Source organism: Doryrhamphus excisus, chromosome 12, assembly GCF_030265055.1.
Source record: "Doryrhamphus excisus isolate RoL2022-K1 chromosome 12, RoL_Dexc_1.0, whole genome shotgun sequence".
Taxonomy (NCBI): Eukaryota; Metazoa; Chordata; class Actinopteri; order Syngnathiformes; family Syngnathidae; genus Doryrhamphus; species Doryrhamphus excisus.
The window spans coordinates 11,370,376-11,392,887 of NC_080477.1; the positions used below are offsets into that span (position 1 = coordinate 11,370,376).

Below are 22,512 nucleotides of genomic sequence, written 5' to 3' on the forward strand. Positions count from 1 at the left end.
ATTACCACCGCTATTCAATTAAAGTGATTAGTCTCTCAGAAAACATTGGCATTACTGTAACTGCTGTGGCTATAGGCAACCTCCTCATTCATTCATTCATTCATTCATTTCCTACCGCTTATCCTTATGAGGGTCGCGAGGGTGCTGGAGCCTATCCCAGCTGTCTTCAGGCGAGAGGCAGGGTACACCCTGGACCAGTCGCTCTAATTACCACCGCTATTCAATTAAAGTGATTAGTCTCTCAGAAAACATTGGCATTACTGTAACTGCTGTGACTGTTGGCAACATCCTGATGTAGATTTTATTACCTCTAGAAGTAACAGTAACTGTATTCAAAGTATCAATAGTGATTGCCAATCCTCACATTATCTACCTCTGGATGCACTTTAAAATGTTGTACTCGGTGTGAAATTCATGCCTGCTACACTTGCCATATTGTTGTTATAAACTCATCAGAAGTGTTTGCATGGTACTGCTATTAAAACATTGGTTCTGGTGCCGCTGCATTGCACAAAATGCTTGTTCAGCTCAGTTTCTGTTTATTTCGAACATACATACAAAGCTACATACAACAGTTCCGCAATTCAACATTCGAAAAGGAGTAGGAAGAAACCAAGCTTATTTAGTCCGACACCTTTTTCATAACACTATCACTATTTTGGCTTTTTTCTGCTGGAACCCTACTGGAAAAGCCAGCATAGGCTAATGTGTAACTTACTATTCATGTCCTGATTGGCAGGTTAACATTAACATCATTACATGTACCATCATTGAGTACCAATAGTATAGCACCCAGCAAGTACATTTATTTGCAGTGGTTTTAGCTATTTTAGATACTTTAATTTTTATTTAAATATGTGATTTGAAAGGTTTAATATCATTGGATATTATTTTGTTGCTATTTAATCATCAACATTATTTTACGTATCAAAATTAAAGTCAGTTTTCCACATGAATATATACATACAAGTTTTTGTAAAGTGTGTACCTGTCATCATTTCACAGTTTGAAGCTGTGGGGGACTTGTTTGTTTTTAATTAAAATCTAATGTAGCTTTCGCAGGGCCTGGCAGCTCTGCCCAGTGACTGGAGGATGTTTAATAAGCTGCAGTGCTGAAAGTTGTTTCATTAGGTGTGAAAAGGTCTGATAACTCAATAGCCAACAGCCAAACATCCTCTCTGTGTCGGTTTCCTGCCTCTTTAATCTGCTTTTCATTCTGCACGGCATGCCGCAGCAGTACAGGGACTCCACAAAAAGGAGGGGAAAAAAAAACATCCATCACCATTGGGCCTCCAACCAACCAGAGGGTGACAGAGCGAGACAGCCAGTTTGCTTGAAGAGGGCAGCGATCACAGAGTGAATGTTGGTTGAAGCACCTTTTCAGACTGCATGCAGGGAATAGCACATGTAGACCCTGAATCTTACCATTAAGCATTTTTATCATTTCTCAATTATATATAACAGATTGTGCTGTCTTTTCCACTGGACAGTACTGACTCCGTTCAGTTCTGCTCTACTCCTCAGTTGGGGGCAGTTGTTTTCTTCAAATGAAAGACAAACCAAGACAGACTGAATGTATCAGTAGGAGCAGATTCAACAGAAATGGAGGAGAATGAGGGTCTCCTACAATTGGGCATGTTGCTGTTGGCCACGGTAATGAGACCAGAGTTATTCAAGAGGAGACTGAGGACAGCAGGGAACCCAACTCCAGCAGCAAATGGAGAATATAATGCTACACCATCCGGCGCTAAGGCCCAACAACAGGGTAAGCTAACGTTAGCATGTGTGTCTATTTGTTGTCATTTCAAGCTCTGCATCTTCAAACCAATCTGCTCAACAACCAGTAGAGGTTTATGTAATCTACTGTATTTATGGTATAGTCTGAGCACACTTGAAAGACAAGCTGACCAGGTACTACAACCAGTACTTCATAGTACTAGTGCATAGTAGCATGTATGCTTTACAGTCAGGGGTTTCTGGTGTTTCTCCCTTGATTGGGTTTACTTCAGCTTTCTTCCACTAAGACATTCATTCATTTTCGACATGAGGGTCGAGGGGCATGCGATAGCTCTTGTCTCATCAGTGTAACATTACTGACACCTATTGACCAATGTAGAATACTACATATTGTTTTTGAATGCGTCTTGTGAAGCCTTATGATTTTTATATTTTATTATTTTTGTTCATGTAGCCACTTGTGTGCTTGAAATTGTGTCATTTAGGCCAATAATATGTAAAATTTGCTTAAATATGCATATTTTAGACTAATAATAAGCTGTAGTCAACCACAAAAAAAACCTGACCATTTATTTATTTTATAAAATCGCACGAGTGAAGCCACAAAATTCCAACTGTAAAGTTGCACGGGACAACTGTATATTATTGTTGAAAGGGCGTTGTTTATTTATCATTTCAGATGAAATGATAAGTTGCACAGTAACAATGAGATCAGTTTCTGTGCAAACTTTTCCATTACTTCTCTACTACTTTCTTGCAATCTAAAATGTGATTTGAAAGTGTAGTTTGTCTCATCTTTTCTTTTAGTTTGAACCCTGGGCTCATAATTTGCTCCTTCCTTTGCTGCTTTAACTTGTGAACTTCCCCACTGTGGGACTAATAAAGGACCATCTTATGTTATTGCCACCTCCCACGTGCGCACATATCTTAAAATAATGTCAAACCTAAACCAGTCTATTAAATTTAGTTTTTTGTTGAATCTGGAAATCTGTGGCAGGACACGTGACTCTTATTAATAAGGAGGGGGCAATGTAAGAATTTTAATAAATATTTATTTTGGTTTTCACTTTCATATTAACAAGTTTTATACTGTACTGTTTACTTTTTTTTACTTTCTACTGAGGTTATTACTTTTCCCTTGTGATGCCTTTGAATTGCGTTTGAGAAAATAATATAATGACATTTATAAAAAAAAAAAGTTGAAATGCAGACCTCTAATGATAAGTTTCAAATAATCACACACATACTTTCCCACACAAAAATGAACGCACACCCCACTTCTTGTCTGCTGAGCTGAAGCTGTAATGATCATTAAAGTACAACTCCACCAAAGAGTTAGTTTCCTCTACCTGAAAACTGTGACAAGGCTCATATCTCAAACCCTCTTTTTTTGTACATATTGAATAGATAACATGGCACCTAATTTGTGGCATAGCTGAGGGTCCCCCCCCCCCCCCCCCCCAGCCCCCCTCTCTCCTTGAAAGAGAACTTGAGAAGCTCTTACGGTAATAAGGCGACATGTATTCCTTCATGTGTACTACATCAAGCCCATTAATCCTTGTAGATTGAAGCCGCCCACTGATTTAGATTGTCATTAAGTGTTTCATAGACGTTCCACTATGAGGTTTTATATTCATAAAGTCTGAGGAGGTGGATGTGTAAATTGTTCTTTCATTACCGGTCACCCCTTTGTAGGAGTTTCAAGTGCTGTAGATGTGCTCACTCAACAGCTTTGTTCCACCTGAGATGAAAGGCTATTTACGTCCAGCCATGGTGATGACAATGATGATGAGTATGACTGTGGGGGCAGCAAGGTTTCCAGGCGACCGGGTTTCCCAGTTCGCCGCCATTTGACGAGCACACTGTTTAATCTCTGCAGACACGGTGACCATTGGGCCTAATTGAGCAAAGGCGCTGTGCCTTCAGAGACAAGTAAAGAAATGAAGCTGTTTCTCTCTACGAGCAGATGTATGTGACAGTGCAGGCAAATCACAGGTCACTTTGCTCTGCCCGGCCCTGCCTGTCCCATCTACACATGCCACTTACGTCCCTAACCTACATACCTATGTGTGCACACACATTTAACATTAACCTGGTTTATGCGTTCATGCGCAAAAATATGCACTAATGCTAAACAGGAAAATAAAAGTTACATTGAAGTACAGTAGATGACTTGTGCTTACATTTGTTCTATAAAACATGTCTGAACAGGAGTAGTTTTGTCATACACACGGGGAACAGTGATTTGCAGTCTGGAGAGGTAATATTGAAAAATGAATAATGATAATATGAAATACTAGAAAAGCAATACCAAGCGCCGTTGTTCCTCCCATATTGTGATTTACACCATAAATATTTTTCCTACATTTATTTTATGTACATATTTAGATTCATTGACCATGAAAACAAACCATTAGCAATTGAATTTGTAATTATATCAATATTATTTCAGTTATTCACAAAAATCGCATTTTCCCGAATGGCGTTTTTTTTCTGGATCTAGCTCCATAGCTTTTGAAGATACAACAAATCTTTTGGCACACTCCATATTCCACAATGTCTTGGCTATGTATAATGGTGTTTTAATGCATCTTTATAGCTTCAAATGTTGTCTTCCTTTTCGACCCTTTGAATTGAATTGTGGACGATTGTGGACGTATAGAGCAGCTAAACACGATAACCAGCACAGAAAGCTTTCTAGTTCTTCCAGAACATGCACCTATTCAAGTGTATTTCTTTGGATTTTGTGCTTCTGCAAAAACAGTTTGTTTTAATGTATTTCACCCACGGCCCGCCTCCAGGCACGCCCACTCCACTGTGCTTGGTCATACTCCCGAGTGCTTAGAAGGACTTGATGTGCCGCTAACTGCGAAACCAACTTTATAGGAGTTGATAAACATTATAGGAGTTGATAATAAACTGTGATTTATCATTTTAAAATGTCCCCTTTTAACAAACAGTCATATGTGTTGAATCTGCAATCCAATCCGGAGGTAGAGACTGGACAGTCCGAAGTTTCCAAAGAAAAGAGGTTTCTTCAGCATTTAGCATTTTAGTGTTTTTTAGCATCAGTAACGTCTAATGTTGTCATTACACGTTTTAAAAAAATACAGGTAGAGCTACTAATTGTGGTTTGCAATGCAACGCTGTATGCACGCTCTATAATGCTACACAGAAAAGCACTTTTGCTCCATTACCTACAAAAAATAAACAGTTAGGACACTGATTAATTGTTACTGCGTGCTCTTTTGACTCTTCAACACGACCTATACTGGTATACTGGTATATGCATACTGGTCTTTTGCTGGTAGGGAATGAAGAACTCCAACCACTTGTGCCTGATGGTGGCGTCTTTAGGAATTGTAAACAAATGCAGCTTTTCCTTATGAGCCATTGCTAGCAATGTAAACAGAGAAACAGCGCTTGAGGGAGGGCAGAGATTGTATCCCACCTACAGCCATTGCATACTTACCGGATAACGCACACAAACAGAGGCAAAATTGTGGCGTACATTTTTGAAGTTATCGGAAATACACGCAAACTGGGGCAGATGCTCACTGACCAAATTGGCGCGGGAAGAAGGAAAACTATCTGCTGACATTTTGGATGTAATACATGAATACCATTTGTCCTGCAAAATATCTTTTACAGCAAATATGTAGAAAATGCTCCTCTATTTTTCACGAATAAGGTCACTTATCGGTGAATGTAATGTCACCAAGTTCTCTTCATCAATTCAATAACACTGCAAAAGTGAAAAAAATTGTCAGGTCATTTCTATATAATACACCCCTGGGCTTTTTTATTATGACTTCATTTCCCGCTGTAATATTGGAACGTCTCTATAATTGTAAAAGTGTAATAGGCTCTAATATAATTTCATTTTGAACCCTGAATGTTCTACGCCATCGCTGCTCAATTTGAGAAGAATAATGATTTTTAATGTCCACACATGGCTTGCTGTGACCTTATTCAATCTGCGGGCTGATCAGGAAATATATTGATTCAATTACATTGCTGATGACAAGCGAACAGAAGAGAGGAGGGAAAAAAGGTCAGCATATATTTGAAAATGTAAATCTTAACAATGTCTTTTGGGTTTCCTGAAAAAAAAGCCATTACCAAATGCCATTTGGCGTCAGTGGCATCTTGCTCTCAGTCGTTCTCTCCCACACCCAGCGGGTATAGTTCAAATATTTAGGATAACCAGGACAGATTTTTCCTTTGTCAGCATGTGAAATGTATTCAGATTCAATTTAGCTATTGCCGCTGATTGTGTCGAATATAACAGCTCACATTATTTCTTCAGCCAAACACATGCACTGCTGATCTTTGTCTGACTTCGTAATGACCTTGAGGTAGTCACTTTCCAGTCGTTTCATATGTTGTTCGCCATTCTTCAGCAGCCAAAGCTAGTCTATAAGTAAATTAGCCTGTCCTTGTTCAAACACTGAACAGAGCTCTCAGATTCACTCCTCCTCAAATTACATGCACACCGGGTTCCTCTAATTATTTGTTTGGTCATTAAAAACTCATTAAATTTAAATTGTCCATTTGCATACCACTGAGTGTTGCATCATACATTATTAATTGAAGATAAATAAATGAATCCAATTATACAAAATAAGTAATGCAACATATGCGCCGACAGGGATGTCGTACTTGTCTTTCTTTTGACATTGGGGGTGCTCTTCAGCCGGGACTCAAGCAATATAAGGAAGCAGATCCGGGTTGGTTTGAAGCAACCACAGCTTTCTTTTCTCTGGTGTAGTAGTAAACAATGGTGACTAACATAAAATGTATTTTAACGACCGGTTGGTGTTCTAATGTTGATGCTCTGAATTCTGGTATTCATGAGCACCTACCTGTGAATATTATTTGTCGATAATTTGCCAATAAAACTTGAGTGTCCGACTATGTGTGTCTATCAGGATGCTGCAGTATAGGTCAGGGGTCGGGAACCCGCGTCTCCAGAGCGCTTCAGACTCCTTGTTGCGACTCCCTCCAGAGCGCTTCAGACTCCTTGTTGCGACTCCCTTCTTTTTTAACACAGAAGGAGGGATTTTCAAAAACAATGTGAAATATCCGACTCACCTCAAGTAGGGAAGAGGAGGTAAGCTAGTGTATGCCTTCAGTTTCACTGGGGAGAAAAAAGGTAATTCATTGAGTCTGAAGCAAGTTACTGCACAGTAAAATCAAACAATGAAATTAAGAGCTTAGCAATATGTTTTATGACGAGATGCGCACTTTCGCTATGTGTTTGGAGCCTATGATGTGCTAATAACCGAGAGAGAGACTTCGGGAGAGGCAGATAGCGTACCACGAGAGATGACGATGAGGTGGGGTGGACCTCTCAGCAACCAACAAGAGAACAATACATCTTTTCTCTTAGTCTACCAAAAAAACATGGCTTTCACTAAGTCTCCAAAGCAGCCACAGCTCCTCAGCATTGAGAGGAGCCATATCAGGTGGCTCGGCCATCTGGTTATGATGTCTCCCAGATGCCTCCCTTGGGAGGTGTTCAGGGCACACCAACCGGTAGGAGTTGTCGGGCAAGGTTGGACACCAGGTCACGGTTGGAGAGACTATGTCTCTCAGCTGGCCTTGTAACAGCTTAGGATCCACCGATTGGAGCTGGAGGACATCAGCAATTGGGAAGAGGCAAGTCTGGGCTTCTTGTCTTGTCCCCACAACCCAACCTCAGATAAGCGGAAGAATATGCATGGATGGCTGTTTAACCTCCTAAGACTTTTTACATTCCACTTTTACCTGGATGAATTGTAGTAGCATCCCACCAGATTCACTAGAGGGAGCTGTGATGAAACAGCCTCTATAATGGATTGGTATTGAATTTCCAATCAAACATGTTAGAAATTTAGGATGAACAGGATTGTATTGCACATTGCTGAGCTTCTCAAAGAAAGGCAGTTTTTCTTCTTCACTACTCACATTTATTCCTTAGAGACACAGAGAAGGGGTAAGATTAAATAAGCTGTGCTTCTTCCAACTCCTTTTCAGACATGTTGAACCTTATTCAGCATGTTTGAAATAAATATCCTTACAATTGTTACCATGAACATTGTTTTTGGTTGAAGTATCTGAGAACTGCAATAATACTCCACATGTTTGTGAGCAATTTCTCAGCAACTCCAGTAGTACCATTTAATGCTTTTGACTGAGGTTGTTGCCTCCCTGGACAGCGGTGTTAGTTCTGTTAGTTTCCATGGTCACCATTTTCCAGTTCCAGGGATTGATAAACACTCACCTCTTTTTCAAATCACTTCATTAATTAAATGGGATTGGGGAAGGTTCTGAGCTAATGGATTAGACTGGGGCTGGCTGGTTCAGGCCTTTTTACCAGAGGTCACATTTCATTTGCTACCTATGTCAAGCGACCGGCACCGAGGCCTCTAAGGCAATCTAATCAATGTCTGCGTGCCAGAGCCCTTGCATGAATCCATTAAAGTTATGTGGATGCATCCTGTGCTAAAGAAAAAAAGTCTCCCGATACCTCTGATAGAAATTAGCCATGAATTAATAGGGAGGCTGGTCTCATTCTGGATGTCAGCCAAAATAGAATTAATAGGCCATCAGAGCCTCTGGTGAGTTAAACCCCCATTTGTTTGCCAGTTTTCATGAAAACACCTCCTCTGTTGCTGCCGGCCCTCAGTGAGACCCTGAATGGCCAATACAAACGGCCTCTCCTTGAATTCTGTTCTGGGAGGGGTTGAGGGGAGGAGGTCCAAAAATTAGGAACAAGGTTACAGTTTAAACTAAGTAGTTTAGAAAAAGACACAGTTTTTGTGTTTTATTTTTTGGGGGGGATACACATACAGTACATACACTTTTCAGCACCCTTCATTTTGGTACCAACCACAAAGTAGGGTACTGACAGAGGGCAGAATATATTGACTGAGGGGTAATTTTATCATTATCCTTTCTTCTTAACTTCCCATATATTCCACATACTTACCACATATTTTGCATTTATTCCCGGTGTATTTCTTTTCATCTAAACCACAAGGCCAGGCATTAATTGGAAGCGCCTGGTAAGTGTCGATATTCTCTTATTTTAAAGCTTTAAAAACTCATAATACATAACTTCATTTTTAAACTTTGAGTAATTATTTGCAACCACATGGTGATTTATTAACTAGTATATTGCACAACACAGCAGCAAAAGAACCGATATTGTAACACTGATAATGGATACAGATGAATACCACATCCAACATTATAAAGTAAGGCCGTGTGGTTAGCATGTTGGCCACACAGTTACGAGATCGGGAAGACCTGGGTTTGATTCCCCGTGCATGTGTGGGTTTTCTCCCACATTCCGAAAACGTGCATGTTAGGTTAATTGGCGACTCCAAATTGTCCATAGGTATGAATAAGAGTGTGAATGCTTGTTTGTCTATATGTGCCCTGTGATTGGCTGGCTACAGCTGGGATAGGCTGCAGCATACCCCAGCACCCCCAGTTAGGATAAGTGGCATAGAAAATGGATGGATTTTGAAGTGCATGCCGGGTGCTGAACACATGATAATTCAAATGCAGCTACTGCCATCATGTGGTGTTCATAAATAATACATTTAGAGGTTGCCTACAGCCACAGTGCTTCTTTTAAATGTTCTTTGAACCAGCTAATTTTGAGAACTCTGTGGTTATTTACTTTAATAAATCATAAACTGAATGGAGGTGTTAATTGTAGCATTTACAGTATTAGAATTAGTGGAGGATAAGCTGAGGATGAAAGGCCTACACCTATCATAGTGATAGGTGTCACCCTTGGGATTTTTGCCATCATTAGTTTCCTGTCTGTATGCCTGAAAAGGAGCAGCATCCCATGATCCTATTAAAAAATAACTTTGGCATGAATATCTCAGAAGCCAAAGAATTCAGCCCTTTTAGTTATGCCAGCATATTTGGAAGGATTTAATAATTGAGGATTTGGCTTCACCATAAACCCTCAAGGTTGTTGGTCAGACTGTTAGTATCATGAGGATACATCTTAATGTTTTTAATGCCTGCGTATGTTTAACTTTTGTGGTAGTTGGTGAAAAGTCTTGACAAATAACTATGAAATTTGTTCCTGGCACTTATGTCCTCATCGGGGTATAGTGCTATAACTTTGGTATCTATTCAATTTTCCTTCAGCACCGCCATCATTCAAAATGTTAATTTGTCAGACTTAGGTTTATGACCAAATCCCTGCAAAATGAATGGCCTTCCCATGGTTCCCAGCTGCACCGTACATTTTTAGGACTACCTTCAAATGTGGAATTACACGTTGATGGCACGTTATGCATCACAGTATGACGGGACAGAGAGCCAGCAGGAATAGGATATCAGATATTACTGGATATATCACTCCAAAATCTGGAACGCAAGAATTTGAAGGACTTTGAGGACATGTTCATTAACAGTGTATAGTCTAAATTTACAACAGAATGACTGCAATCTGTATTAAATATCAATCACGTAATGTACAGTATTAGAAAGAAAAAAGAATAACTCCAGAATTTTGCAGATACAAAGGAAGTTTAAGGGTGCACTTCTAAACTTTTCAAAAAAGATATGCTCTAAAGGTTGCACAAAAACGTGGAGGATCTATTGATGTAAAATGGGGTTGTCATGCTCCTTGCTTCCTTTTTAAGTTGTGAGAAATACCGTACACCATGTTGCTGAAATGTCAGCTCAAGCGATACAGTCTATAGCGTATATCACTCATTTTAAGGTCATCCTACTGTGTTTGATGGTTAGCCTGCTTTCAACCTGAAGTTATAGAGCTCTGATAGAATGCCATTCCTTTTTAATGCACCCTATTCCAATCTAGGCTAGTATTATTTTCAAGTAGATTTGTAACTGTAAAGCCACTTACTGTACAGTTAGGGTTGGGTATCTTTTGGATGTTGCAATCGGTACTTTTGAAATGAATCCATCTATTTTCTATATCGCTTGTTCTGATTAGGGTGATGGGTCAGCTGGAGCCTATCCCAGATGACTGACCTATCCTGGACTGGTCGCCAGCCAACTACAGGGTGAACAAACTTTCTTTCATTAAATCTTGTGACATGCAAGTTGGCCAGAAAAACAATGTTAATACTTCAATAATATGCATAAAATGACAACTAAGTAATACATTCATCAATATAAAACAAAATCCACCACAGATCCTAATTATCAAAACACAAGTGCTAATATAGAACAAATAAAAAAATGTTCGGATTCTAAATTAACTAAATTAACTGTTACATTGGGCGGCACGGTGGTCTAGACCTCACAGCTAGGAGACCTCACAGCTAGGAGACCAGGGTTCAATTCCACCCTCGGGCATCTCTGTGTGGAGTTTGCATGTTCTCCCCGTGCATGCGTGGGTTTTCTCCGGGTACTCCGGTTTCCTCCCACATTCCAAAAACATGCTAGGTTAATTGGCGACTCCGAATTGTCCATAGGTATGAATGTGAGTGTGAATGGTTGTTTGTCTATATGTGCCCTGTGATTGACTGGCGACCAGTCTAGGGTGTACCCCGCCTTACGCCCGAAGACAGCTGGGATAGGCTCCAGCACCCCCCGCGACCCTCGTGAGGAAAAGCGGTAGAAAATGAATGAATGAATGAACTGTTACATTCACCTTTGGACCACACTGTACACTTTCTCCTGGTTTATTCTTGTCAATTTTGGATGTAGACCTTCTTTTACATTTTCATACTCACTATTGATACTTTTTAAATTGAATTACACTGTGGAGAAAAATAAAACTGTGAAAAAATAAATAATTTTGGTGCTCTGTATCGCCTTGATATATGGTAAATTGACAGTAAAGACTCTTGGGTCCTGAACCAATGTTCAGGAACCAGCAGTAACTATTTTTTATCTAATTTCAGTGGAAGTAAATAACTAACAGTAACTTTAAGATAACTCTGTATCATAATGGTACCGATGCTGATGTAAATGAAAGTAACTGTAATGGAAAAAAGTTGGTATTGATGCCTCATTTCAGTGCTAAATTAATGCAGACTCAGCCACTTGCAACATGTGTTTAAAGGTGATATTGCATAATTAACATCTCATAAGCAATGCGACATCCTGACAGGTACGCAGAGTCTGGTGCTCTGTTGAAACTTTATTGCCGACCTTAGCACACCAGCAGCAGTGCTCAATTCTTACATCACACACACGTTTCTCCGCTGCTGTCCACAATAGCATCACTCATCAGCGTCAGCGGAATTCTGAACATCAATACAAGCTTTTTTTCGCACATTCTCCATGTATCTGTATTGCTGCTGGTTTTTCTGTGATAATTATGATTTTTTTTTCATATTTCTGAATTTATATTCTTCATCAGTAGTGGATAATATGTAAACAACACATAGCTATTAATTTATCACCAATATCTACTTAGTTTTTTTATGTGGTTACTACCATTTAGGTCAGCATCACTGGCGTAGCATGTCTGCATCATAGCAAATGTCATGTAAATCCATCCATACTCATTAAAGTTGCTGTGGTATGCTGGAGCCTATCCTACCTGACTTGGGACGAGAGGCAGGGTACTCCCTAAATCCAAGTTCTATAAACAAATACAGTTGCCCATGTTTGCCCAACAGAAACAAAACAACACTGATGAACTTGGAGAAATCTTGCCGCTTCATTTAACCACAGACTCACCTTGACAAAGTACTGACAACTTCCAAAAGGGCTGGCCGCTCCCGAATGATGCAGCCAAGCAAAATAACACGGAGCTCAAAGGAGAGGCCTTAAAGTGCTGCGCGTACAGAAGTTTGCATATTGAACCCACTAGAGAGCCATTACACTTCAACAATTCTCTCCACTGCACTGATAAACAACAATTCCCACTTTGCATGAGGTTTGAAGGCTTCAGCTCATGAAATGCCAGAGGTCAGAATGTGTACTCAAAACACACGCAACTCCCAGAATGATAGCCATCGTAAGTTCTTCCAAGGTTCCAACCAGGGCTTACATTAGCTGACTGTAACCTGTAGTGCAGCTGGAATGAAAATACTTAGATAGCCTCGCTATCTATGCCCTAAGTGAGGGTTTATTTGTTAATAGGCATTAAATCAAAGTGCAGCGAACACAGAATGAGACATGCTAACAAACAACAATAATGGAGCAGAGCAGTGATCTCCTGCATTTATCTCACAGCACTGGTCATGATGGCAGCACACTGTCGCAAAAGTTGCGAGACTATGGTGTATAATATTGGGTAATTATTGGATAATACTGTAAAGGTGACTATGGGGTTGTCAGTTCATGTTGAGGGGGCTTTAATAATGTTAAATATCATATTTAGAAAATTAGAAATATCAATATTTCTACAATTTAAATAAAAAGATATTCCATTTATAAATAATTTATCCTACTTTGTAGAAATTCACTTATCACTTAACACGTTGGAGGGATTATTTCTTATAGCTGGCATGGAAACACCTTAGTGTCTTCCCTGTGGAGCTAGAACAGATGGCTGGAGACCAGGAAGTCTGGGACTCCCTACTGAAACTGATGCCGATGCAACCCAGACCCGGATACTGTACATGGAAGTTTGTTGTCCGAGTAACTATTGAAATTTGATTTGGATTATAAGCAACTGGTAGCTCACACGCAATCCATTGTGTAGAGCACACTGGATAAGGTGACCAAACATCCTGATATCACATCTTCTCTTGGGCATCCTGGATCTGTTTTAGAAAGTGATGAAAATTTCCTGGTTTTCCCTGTTTTTCATTGGGTCAAATTGGGCGCTTTAGGCCTACATATCATTTAATCCCTGCAAGGCTGTTGTGTGGGCAGCTTTTTGAATCAGTGTTGCCTAAAAGCTGCATAAAGCCAAAGAAAAAGCAAAACATATGCATACTCCTCAATCCTCTGACGCTGAAGTCGAGTTGAAAATTAAGAACATCATGCACATTGTCACCTCAAATTCCCAAGTTCTCGCAAGGGCATATTTTTCCCCAAAATATTTGTTACATTCCAAAACATAACATTAGCATTTGACCTTAGCTTTCTGTGTCATTCTGTTTTTGGAATACTTTTTGTGCCATTCAAAGCTCTTCGTTTTGAATTTGTAATGGGATTTTACAATACCAATTTCATATTTCATACAGAATATGTTAAATGTATTGGAATTATGTGGCATCTGTGAATAAACTCTGACTATCCCATTGTTGGATTGAGTGTCATGGTTTATGGTATTCAAAATAAGGTCACCTTCAGAGTGGATAACAACAAAAAGAAGAATGTAACATAAAATAACCATCTCAAAAAGACAACTGCAGTCATTATAGTTGTCTTTTTGAGACAACTATAACGACATACAGTCGTTCCAGTCACCCAACCCATGAATTCAGTTACTTTCCCACAGTTCCACACACATAGTATGTGCATGTGATCTCAAATGGTGCCCGTTCTTGCCCTCTTCCTCCGGTGCCAGAGTCACGCATCATTGTCAGCCAGCCAGCAAAACAAGATGAAATAAAATTCTAAGCCGTCCTGGCAGTCAAGGACACCATTCCCTCACCGTAATAGCCTGTATCGCCTAGCCACTCCATGTGTAGCTTTTCTTCATTGCTCTGGGCTTTTATTCCTGGCAATAAGCTCTTTATCACTCCTCAACACAATTCATTTAAAACCAGCGTCAAGAAGCAATCAAACCTTAAGTAAGCGGATTCAAAGTCAGTGTGTTATTGTTAAGCAAAGGAGTATTACTTCATTTCCATAATGCAGCCGGACAGAGATGCCAAAAAAGGTAATAATAAAGAAAGAATAGTTCAAAGGAAAGTAAATAAAAACATCCATTTTTGGGTCACTAAATGTAATGTTTTTCCATCTGTGCTGTTTTTTTTTTCTTGATTTGCCTCTTTGCACCCTCCAGAATGACATTATGCTGGCCTTTGTTGTCTGTCTGTGTGGGACACCTATGATTTAGCAATTCTTGACATATCTATTATACCTCGCAGATTGGCTGTTCTCCTTTCCTGGGGTGGGTTGGCCACCTATAGAAATGACACAAACCTTTCCTTCCCCCCCCCCCTCTGACGTCCTCGATTCACAGGTGGCACATTTAGAAAAAGTGGATTCTAATTTCAGCAGAGTTCCCTCACTATTAACCATAGCTACAGGAGAGACATCAATCTTGACAAGGTCTTTTTAAACCACGCCTAAAACTGCTACCCCATTGTGTGTTTTTCACCTGCTCTCCACAACCGATATAGGCATTTCGGCTGCCAGGTTTATGATTAACCATCTCCCTTATTTTGACTCTGTTTTTGTATCTCGACATGCGCAATGTTCTTCTATGGCAGGGATAGATTCCCATACCATGACATATCAGATCCTCCTTGGAGTTGGGTTCAGCTTCATGAGGCACGTTTGGCGAGTTTATTTCCATCTGTTTGTTTACAATTTTCTTCTGTCTTGCCTCTGTTTTGATGATATTGATAAATCTCACATACATGGGAAGTTCATCAGAATGCTAATAATACATGAGTTTGTGAGTGGGATTTGGCATCACTGCAAAGTAGGGATGTGCAATGCAGCCTGTATTTTGTGTATACAGTATTTTGTGTAGGTCTGAAAAGTATCTGAATTTGTATTTGTAAGTACATTTTTAAATGCCCCCAACTGGAAAAATAATAATTAATAAAATAAAATAAAAACATACATGGGCTGCACAGTGATTGAGTGGCTAGCGCACAGACCTCACAGCTAGGAGACCCGAGTTCAATCCCACCCTCTGCCATCTCTGTGTGGAGTTTGCATGTTCTCCCCGTGCATGTGTGGGTTTTCTCCCACATTCCCAAAACATGCTAGGTTAATTGGTGATTCCAAATTGTCCATCGGTATGAATGTGAGTGTGAATGGTTGTTTGTCTATATGTGCCCTGTGATTGGCTGACCAGTCCAGGGTGTACCCCTGACGTGTAGTTATTCAGCCGCCATTACAATATAATTGTTGCTTTACAAAATCTAATATATTTTTTTATTTTTCACTCAGTAGCCTTCACTGTAACTCTTTCTTGTAACATATTGACTCTAATTCTCATAAAAGCATTTTTTTTTCTCTCATAATAATTTTATTCTTATATTTTGGCTTTATTTTCATAAAAGTGATTCTTTTCCAAATTTATTCTTGTCATATATTGATTTTATTCTTATTTTTTCATAATACTACAACTTTATTTACATAATATATCAACTTATTAAGTTTAATTATCTTCCTTTTTTGGGAGGCTGGGTATACCCTGGACCGGTCGCCAGCCAATGAAAAAAAAATATGTATGTTTACATCTGCTGACAAAGAGACAGACAGGTATTAATTCAATAATATGTTTACTTTTTTGGTTATTATTTTCAGTAAAGTAAAACTACACTGCATCATACCGAAAAGTGCCTAATATTTTTCTCATATTTATCCACATCAAAGGGGCTACTCATTAAAAACAGTATGATGTAGTGCAGTTCCAGCAATGCAAACATAATTCCATTTCTACATATTCCTCCCTCTGGTGTTCCCTAGTTAATATGCCTACTTCATTACCAGGGGAATAAAGGCTAATGCTGAAAGAAACACAGCCCCAAATTGAAAGGAATTAGTGTAATTAGCATGCAACCAAATGGCTAATGTGATTTCAATTGTAACATTTCATTAGACAACATGTAATCTTACTCTTGAGAACCTCGGTTATAAATGCTGTTTGGTGGCGTGGCATTGTTCAGCATCTATGACTTGATTCCACGGCAGGTAAACACAGGTAAGGCCGATACAGTTTGCATCATTACATGAACACCACCACCGCAGCAGGCATTGCAGCAAATAAAAGACTGTGCTAACTGTTCTTTTGGCCCACAAAATGAGCTAATTAACACTAGCTCTGAGCTTTTCGTATGTTGCCAGCTCTGTGTGTTGTATTTTTTTTTTCCAAGGCCATAGGACGTAAGCGGTGCAAGAATCTGGCAGCCAATTGTCACAGAAAGAAAATGTGAGACGGTGACTAGTGAGCATGGATTTGTTGGCTGGATCATTAATATATGCAGCGTTATTCTCTACTTTCCCCACCTTCTGCTAAGTGCTGCTGCCACCATCAGTCGCATCATTTTGCACCAGCCGGAATGGAAATAATAATAATGATTAAGAATAGCATCACTTCAATCTCACTTTCAGTGATGACATTGTTCCAGTCGTTTCCGTTTCTGCTTAAATTATATTTAACTTCATCTGCTGCGCTTTGCAAACAGGATTACTGGTACTTATCTGAAATGAAAGTGCATTTTTAACGCAGTTTAATAACGAGAGTGGAAAATCCAGTCCGCAGCAATAAAGCTGAAACTAATTCATTTCAATGGCTGTCAGCAGAGAGCGTTTTGATTCTTCCTCACATGCTCACTGTTACAAACGGTCAGAGAAAAGAGGCAGAGGACCACTTGTGTAATCTTCTGCGGCCTGACATGAGCGTTGTGATCACAGCAACACTGAGGAATCTTCATCCACCCTCTAAAGGCTTCTTCAAAGAGCCAATAAAGGGGCCAAAGACAGCGATAATCAAACTGTGTAACTTTCTTTAAGAGTCTTGAGTTTAGGATGGCTGCTTGTCCTCATGCATCTAAAGTGGGCAGCGGTTTGGAGCTCTGTGTGCATGCTGTTCCATAATGGAATAGTGTCGCAGGGGCCTGTTTGTTCGCCAAACACAATTAACAAGGTTTCTGCTGCACATCAATACTGCCATTTGCATAGGATATTGATCTCAAGTCCTTATAATCACAAAATGTTAATTGCACCAATTAATTCTCAATCTGTTTGTGCCCTTGTCTGGCCGCCTTGAGCCCTGAAGGTCAGCGTGAAAATGAACTGCTCTTTGATTCTCCTCCAGGAAAAGATTTTTTCCCAAGACAACACACTTTGCTACTCCTGAATCAAAAGGCCTGACCATCCTTTATCATTATTATCATTCCCTGTGAGTAGCAACTAATGGGTTTGAAATCTTCTGATCTGATTTGTCCTTTTAAACAAGGTTTTTTCTTGTCTGGTTCATTAAGCAGGGCTACCTCCTCTTTTCTGCACAGCGACGGCTATTTACACCTCAAAGGCACACAATCCCCGGTCTGCGGTGATGCTGCTACACCATGTTATTACAAGCTCAAACATGACCTCCTGCATTATTGTCTGCTTGAAATGATCACAATAATAGTGGTCCGAAATGTCTGCTTGGCTGCTCCTCATGTCACACTCAGGAAGGTAAGACTCCTCTTCTCTTTTTAATGAACCAAAACATGATACTACACTGCCATCGTTAGAGTAAAATACAAGCACTGGCCACAACCTTCTGCCTTTGCAAGGGGACACGCAGGAGAGTGTGGGCCTCCACCAATGTTGAACAATCTGAAATCTGTCAATCTGACTTATTCAATTGAAATATCAAGATGTACACGGTTACATCCATTCAAGTCCTATACATGCAGCTCCCTCTGTTGGATCTGGTTGGGCATTTCCCTGCTTGGTCCCAATGAAAGTGGACTGTAACGGCAAAAAGATAAGATGTTTTGGACTTGGATTTGTTTAAAAATGTGATTACCTCAGTCACAGGTGTAATGTTTTTGTTTGTGTTTATGTCTATTCTGATAAACAAACCAAATCCATGCATCTTACGTCTTAAAATTCAATCTGAACAGTAAATTAAATAAACACAGGCAACAATAATAGTAACACAATGATGAACACTGTCAAGCCAATGGTAAGATCCTGTTGGTACGTATTTACTTACGCAACCAATCAACTCATTAACATGTTATGTATTGCATGCCACTGTTTTGAAGGCTGAGGTATAGATAATTAAGATAGCTAAATGCTGATTGCTAACACTGTACTAAATGCCGAAACAAATGAGCAGTGCCACACCCCAAATAGTGGGGTAACACCCTCGGGGTAACACAGTGAACTATCGGGTGTGTGAGAGGCAGGGAGGACTTTCAGTATTAGTGCAGACCTGCCAACATGTATGAATTTGTTGTACTCAGCATGCAATTTGACTCCTGAATACACTTTTATGCTTCACTGCCCTTTTGTTGCATTATGCTGGTTTCACTTTGCAGTTCAGTCTGTACTGTACAGATAAATAAATAGATATCCGTTTTCTCTTTAGTATTTCAAATTGAGGTGGTGCAAAAACACTCTGGTCCCCCAGTGGGGGACATGACAGAAAATAATTGACAACCACACGCTAAGATAAGGTGAAAAAAAAAACTGTTGTTTTATATGGATTGGCTGTGTGTGAGCAGACAAACAACAGGTGAAACAAGTGGGCTGAATGTGTGGCGTAACCATGCATCTTTTACTGCGATACTTCTATTTTCAGGGTCGGACATACTGGATACAGGAAATGTTGCCAAAGGGACCAGGTGTGTTGAGATTTAAAGAAAAAAAAATTAACAAAAGTAAACATATACATAACAAATATGGCATCAATGTCACATCTAAATATTGTCAAAACAAGCTGCTGGAATACAGAAAGTGAAAAGTCAAATAAGGAAATTAAAGTATATATAATTAACAGAATAAATGAAAAATGAAATTATGAATCATTTCTATAGGGATATTCCGATCAAGATTTTATGCTCCTGATACCAATCCCAATAATCCATAAGTGAAATCGTCCCATACCGACACAAATACCAATCACATACATGCAGTGTAAATGTTTAAATGTACTACTGGATATATTAGGGGTCATCAGTGTTTTTTCTTGTGAGAGATACTTTTACAAAATGCTGGCCAAGCGCTACTCATTTTTGTAACATTTATTTTGATAGCTTATTTCAAGACAAAGACAATATGCTTATTTTACCAGACCATTAACATAATGCTGGTATCCACAAATCACATTTTGTATTTCACAATGTATTTATTTCTAGTCTTCTCACATTATTAAGTGAAAAGCTGAATGAATAGCCAGTTTATCCACCTCTTCTGGGTCCCTCTAGCCACATCCGCTGCCTTCTGAAGCGCAGATGCAGCTGACTGCCTCTTCTGTGCCCGGAGAGGAAATACAATATTAGTGTTATATCAGTGTGCACAACGGCCATTTCAAATGTGGCGCGAATGCTCACTCGTCACATGTCACACATCATCCAGAGTCCGACACATCCCTGCTCACAACAAAGATTCCTCCTGCACTAAAAGTGCTAGATAGTGTCTGCATGCTCCCAAATCCTTACTGAGGCGGTACTCACGCCAACATTTTGCCCACACTTGCAAGTACAACGAGTTGGGACTGGGTCTTTACAACTGCTGCCTGACATGATCACATTGTGAGCCTTAAACCCACCACACACTGACAAGGTGCCCCAAATGCTGCAGCAATCTAAAGCTTTTCAAAGCGCCACCCTGGTGAGATATTTTTCAGGCACATTTTGCAGGGTGCAAAACTCATGTCACTCTCACAAAGACAGGAAGTGCCACACACGGCAGACATGCTTGTTCTGGATGCTGCAGCAGAGCCGGAGCTGATCGGCAGAGGAGATCTGTGTTTTCGAGCAAGTATCAGCTGATCTTGATACCATCCTTTTTCACTTATATCACCCAATCGGTGGCCGATCGATTGGCCACTTAAATTCTAGTATGTGTTCCATGAAGTTGTATACATTTATTCCATAACAGTCTTCATTTTGTAGTGTGTCTCTCTGCTGTACTGCTTACAGTACATGTAACTGTGTTAGATTTTTTTTTTATTGCCCAACAGATTCTGTGTGTTAGCAATGTAATCTGCCCCGGGCCTTCAGAATCAGGAGTGCTGGCCCATGTTGCATATACACTATTGACAATATAGCTGTTTCTTAAACCAGTCAGATAGTGTCACATTTTGCTTCTATAGCACAATTACATGTTTTTTGTCGTGCACGCCCCCAACCCCGTCATCAGTTCATACTGTATGAAAGGAGGAGGGCCTTTCTTTCAGTGGTCAAAATGACAAATGAGTCACTGTGTGTGAAAGATGAATTCCAATCCACTACACCTGTGCCGCCCCCCCAAATGAAAGGACTGATTGCCTCAAATTGCATATTTAGAATGCTTAACTCTTCCATTATGAAACCTATTTGCATGAATTAGAGACAATTAGCATTTTCAGACCCACTTCAACTTTGTTCGGCACTCCCATCCATTAACATTTGAAAGTGTCAACTGCCAGACACAAGAATGCCCCTCCATCTGACCCCCTATGTTGACTGCCTGGCAAGACTCTTTATATTTGAAGCAGTTTATAAAAGAAAGGGGCAGGATTTGACGCTATAGTAAGTCGCCACATTGTGGTTAATCGACAAAAGCCAGTGAATGGAAGAATGCAGGGCAACAGGATGTCTGATGGAGAAAAGGTCTAAAAACCTACCCACCTTTTAACGTCTTCTAATTGTACAAAATGAACAGGCAGGAAAAGTAACAATTACTGTACCGGACTAAACTGTCAGGGAAATAATGAGGACGATATAAGAGGAGATGATGAGTTTTCAACAATGAGGTGTCAGAAGTGATTAGACCTCGTGGTTCTGTTTTGAATGGTCGGAAATGATTGCGACAGATTGAAAGTTTTTACAGATACAGTTGTCATGTCCTAATGAAGATGAAAGCACAGGTTGTGTCACTCTGCAGAGAATTCATCAGAAAAAGGCCCCACATCATGTGAGTCATATGTAATGCTTTTTGTTGCACACAACAAATAGGATGACAGCATTCCTTCTTGAAAATATGTAATGAGTATAATTTCCTTATTGACACCCCCTCCAATATAAGACAACCATGTTTATAATAACCCTTGTTTGTCAATACCCATTTTTGTTTTGTTTTGTTAGGGCAATCGCAACAAAATGGGTATTTCCCATGACGTCTGTTGTTAGCTAGCTCATATTAACTTGTTTTTTCGCACTAGAGTGCACATAAAACAGAAATATATGTGTTCATGTTTCACATAAGGATTGTGTATGATGAGAAAAAATCGCCAAAAAGTGCAGCAGACACTTAGCGTTATCATGCTAGGTGTTAGCATGCTAATATCACCATGTTATCATTGTAATATGCTAACATTTTTAGCATTTTCAGACGTAGACGCTGATACAAACTCATTATTATGCTAGGTTTTAGCATGCTAATGTATTGGCATGTTAGCATTAATTAAGTCATTTAAAATTTTCTATTGTATGTTGTCATGTTCAAGGATTAAATAAATGTAGGACAATATGGGGGAATTATGGTACAGTTGCCCCGTGCCACATCGCGGTTTAAATTTTGAGGATTCATTTTATCACAGTTTTTCCCAAAATATATTCATTAATAATCATGTTGTTCTGTGGTCAAATATGTTAGTATCGTTAGTCTGAAATATGCACATTTAAGTATTTTTTGCCTAAATGAAGCATTTTCAAGTATAAAATTGTTAAAATACAAATACGAGGCGTTCAGAGGAGCTTTAACTCCTGTCAGTGTTGTTTGGAATGAAGATGGCTTCCATATTTCCACAGCGCTAGATTAGTATGTCTCTTATCATATTTTTCTTGGTGAGTGGTTAGCATGTTGGCCACACAGTCAGGTGATCGGAAAGATCTGAGTTCGAGTCTCCTTCGGGGCATCTCTGTGTGGAGTTTGCATCTTCTCCCCATGAGTGCATGGCTCTAAATTGTCCATAGGTTTGAATGTGAGGGTAATTGGTTGGTTGTCTATATGTGCCCTGCGATTGACTGGCGGCCAGTCAGGGCCTGCCTCTCACCCAAA

At 39.7% G+C, this 22,512-nt stretch overlaps 1 protein-coding gene across 2 annotated transcripts in view; it reads left to right on the plus strand.

The window, feature by feature from the left end:
* The first annotated feature begins 1,298 nt into the window (after positions 1-1,298).
* LOC131139638 (probable serine/threonine-protein kinase kinX) overlaps positions 1,299-22,512 on the plus strand; it is a 76,008-nt gene continuing 54,794 nt past the window's right edge. The window contains exons 1-3 of one of the 2 annotated variants that reach the window (XM_058089424.1): positions 1,299-1,765; positions 17,627-17,710; positions 17,793-17,991. The gene's annotated coding sequence lies outside the window, so the exon portion shown is untranslated. The remainder of the gene's footprint in view (positions 1,766-17,626; positions 17,711-17,792; positions 17,992-22,512) is intronic. The other variant, XM_058089423.1, reaches the window with a different exon arrangement.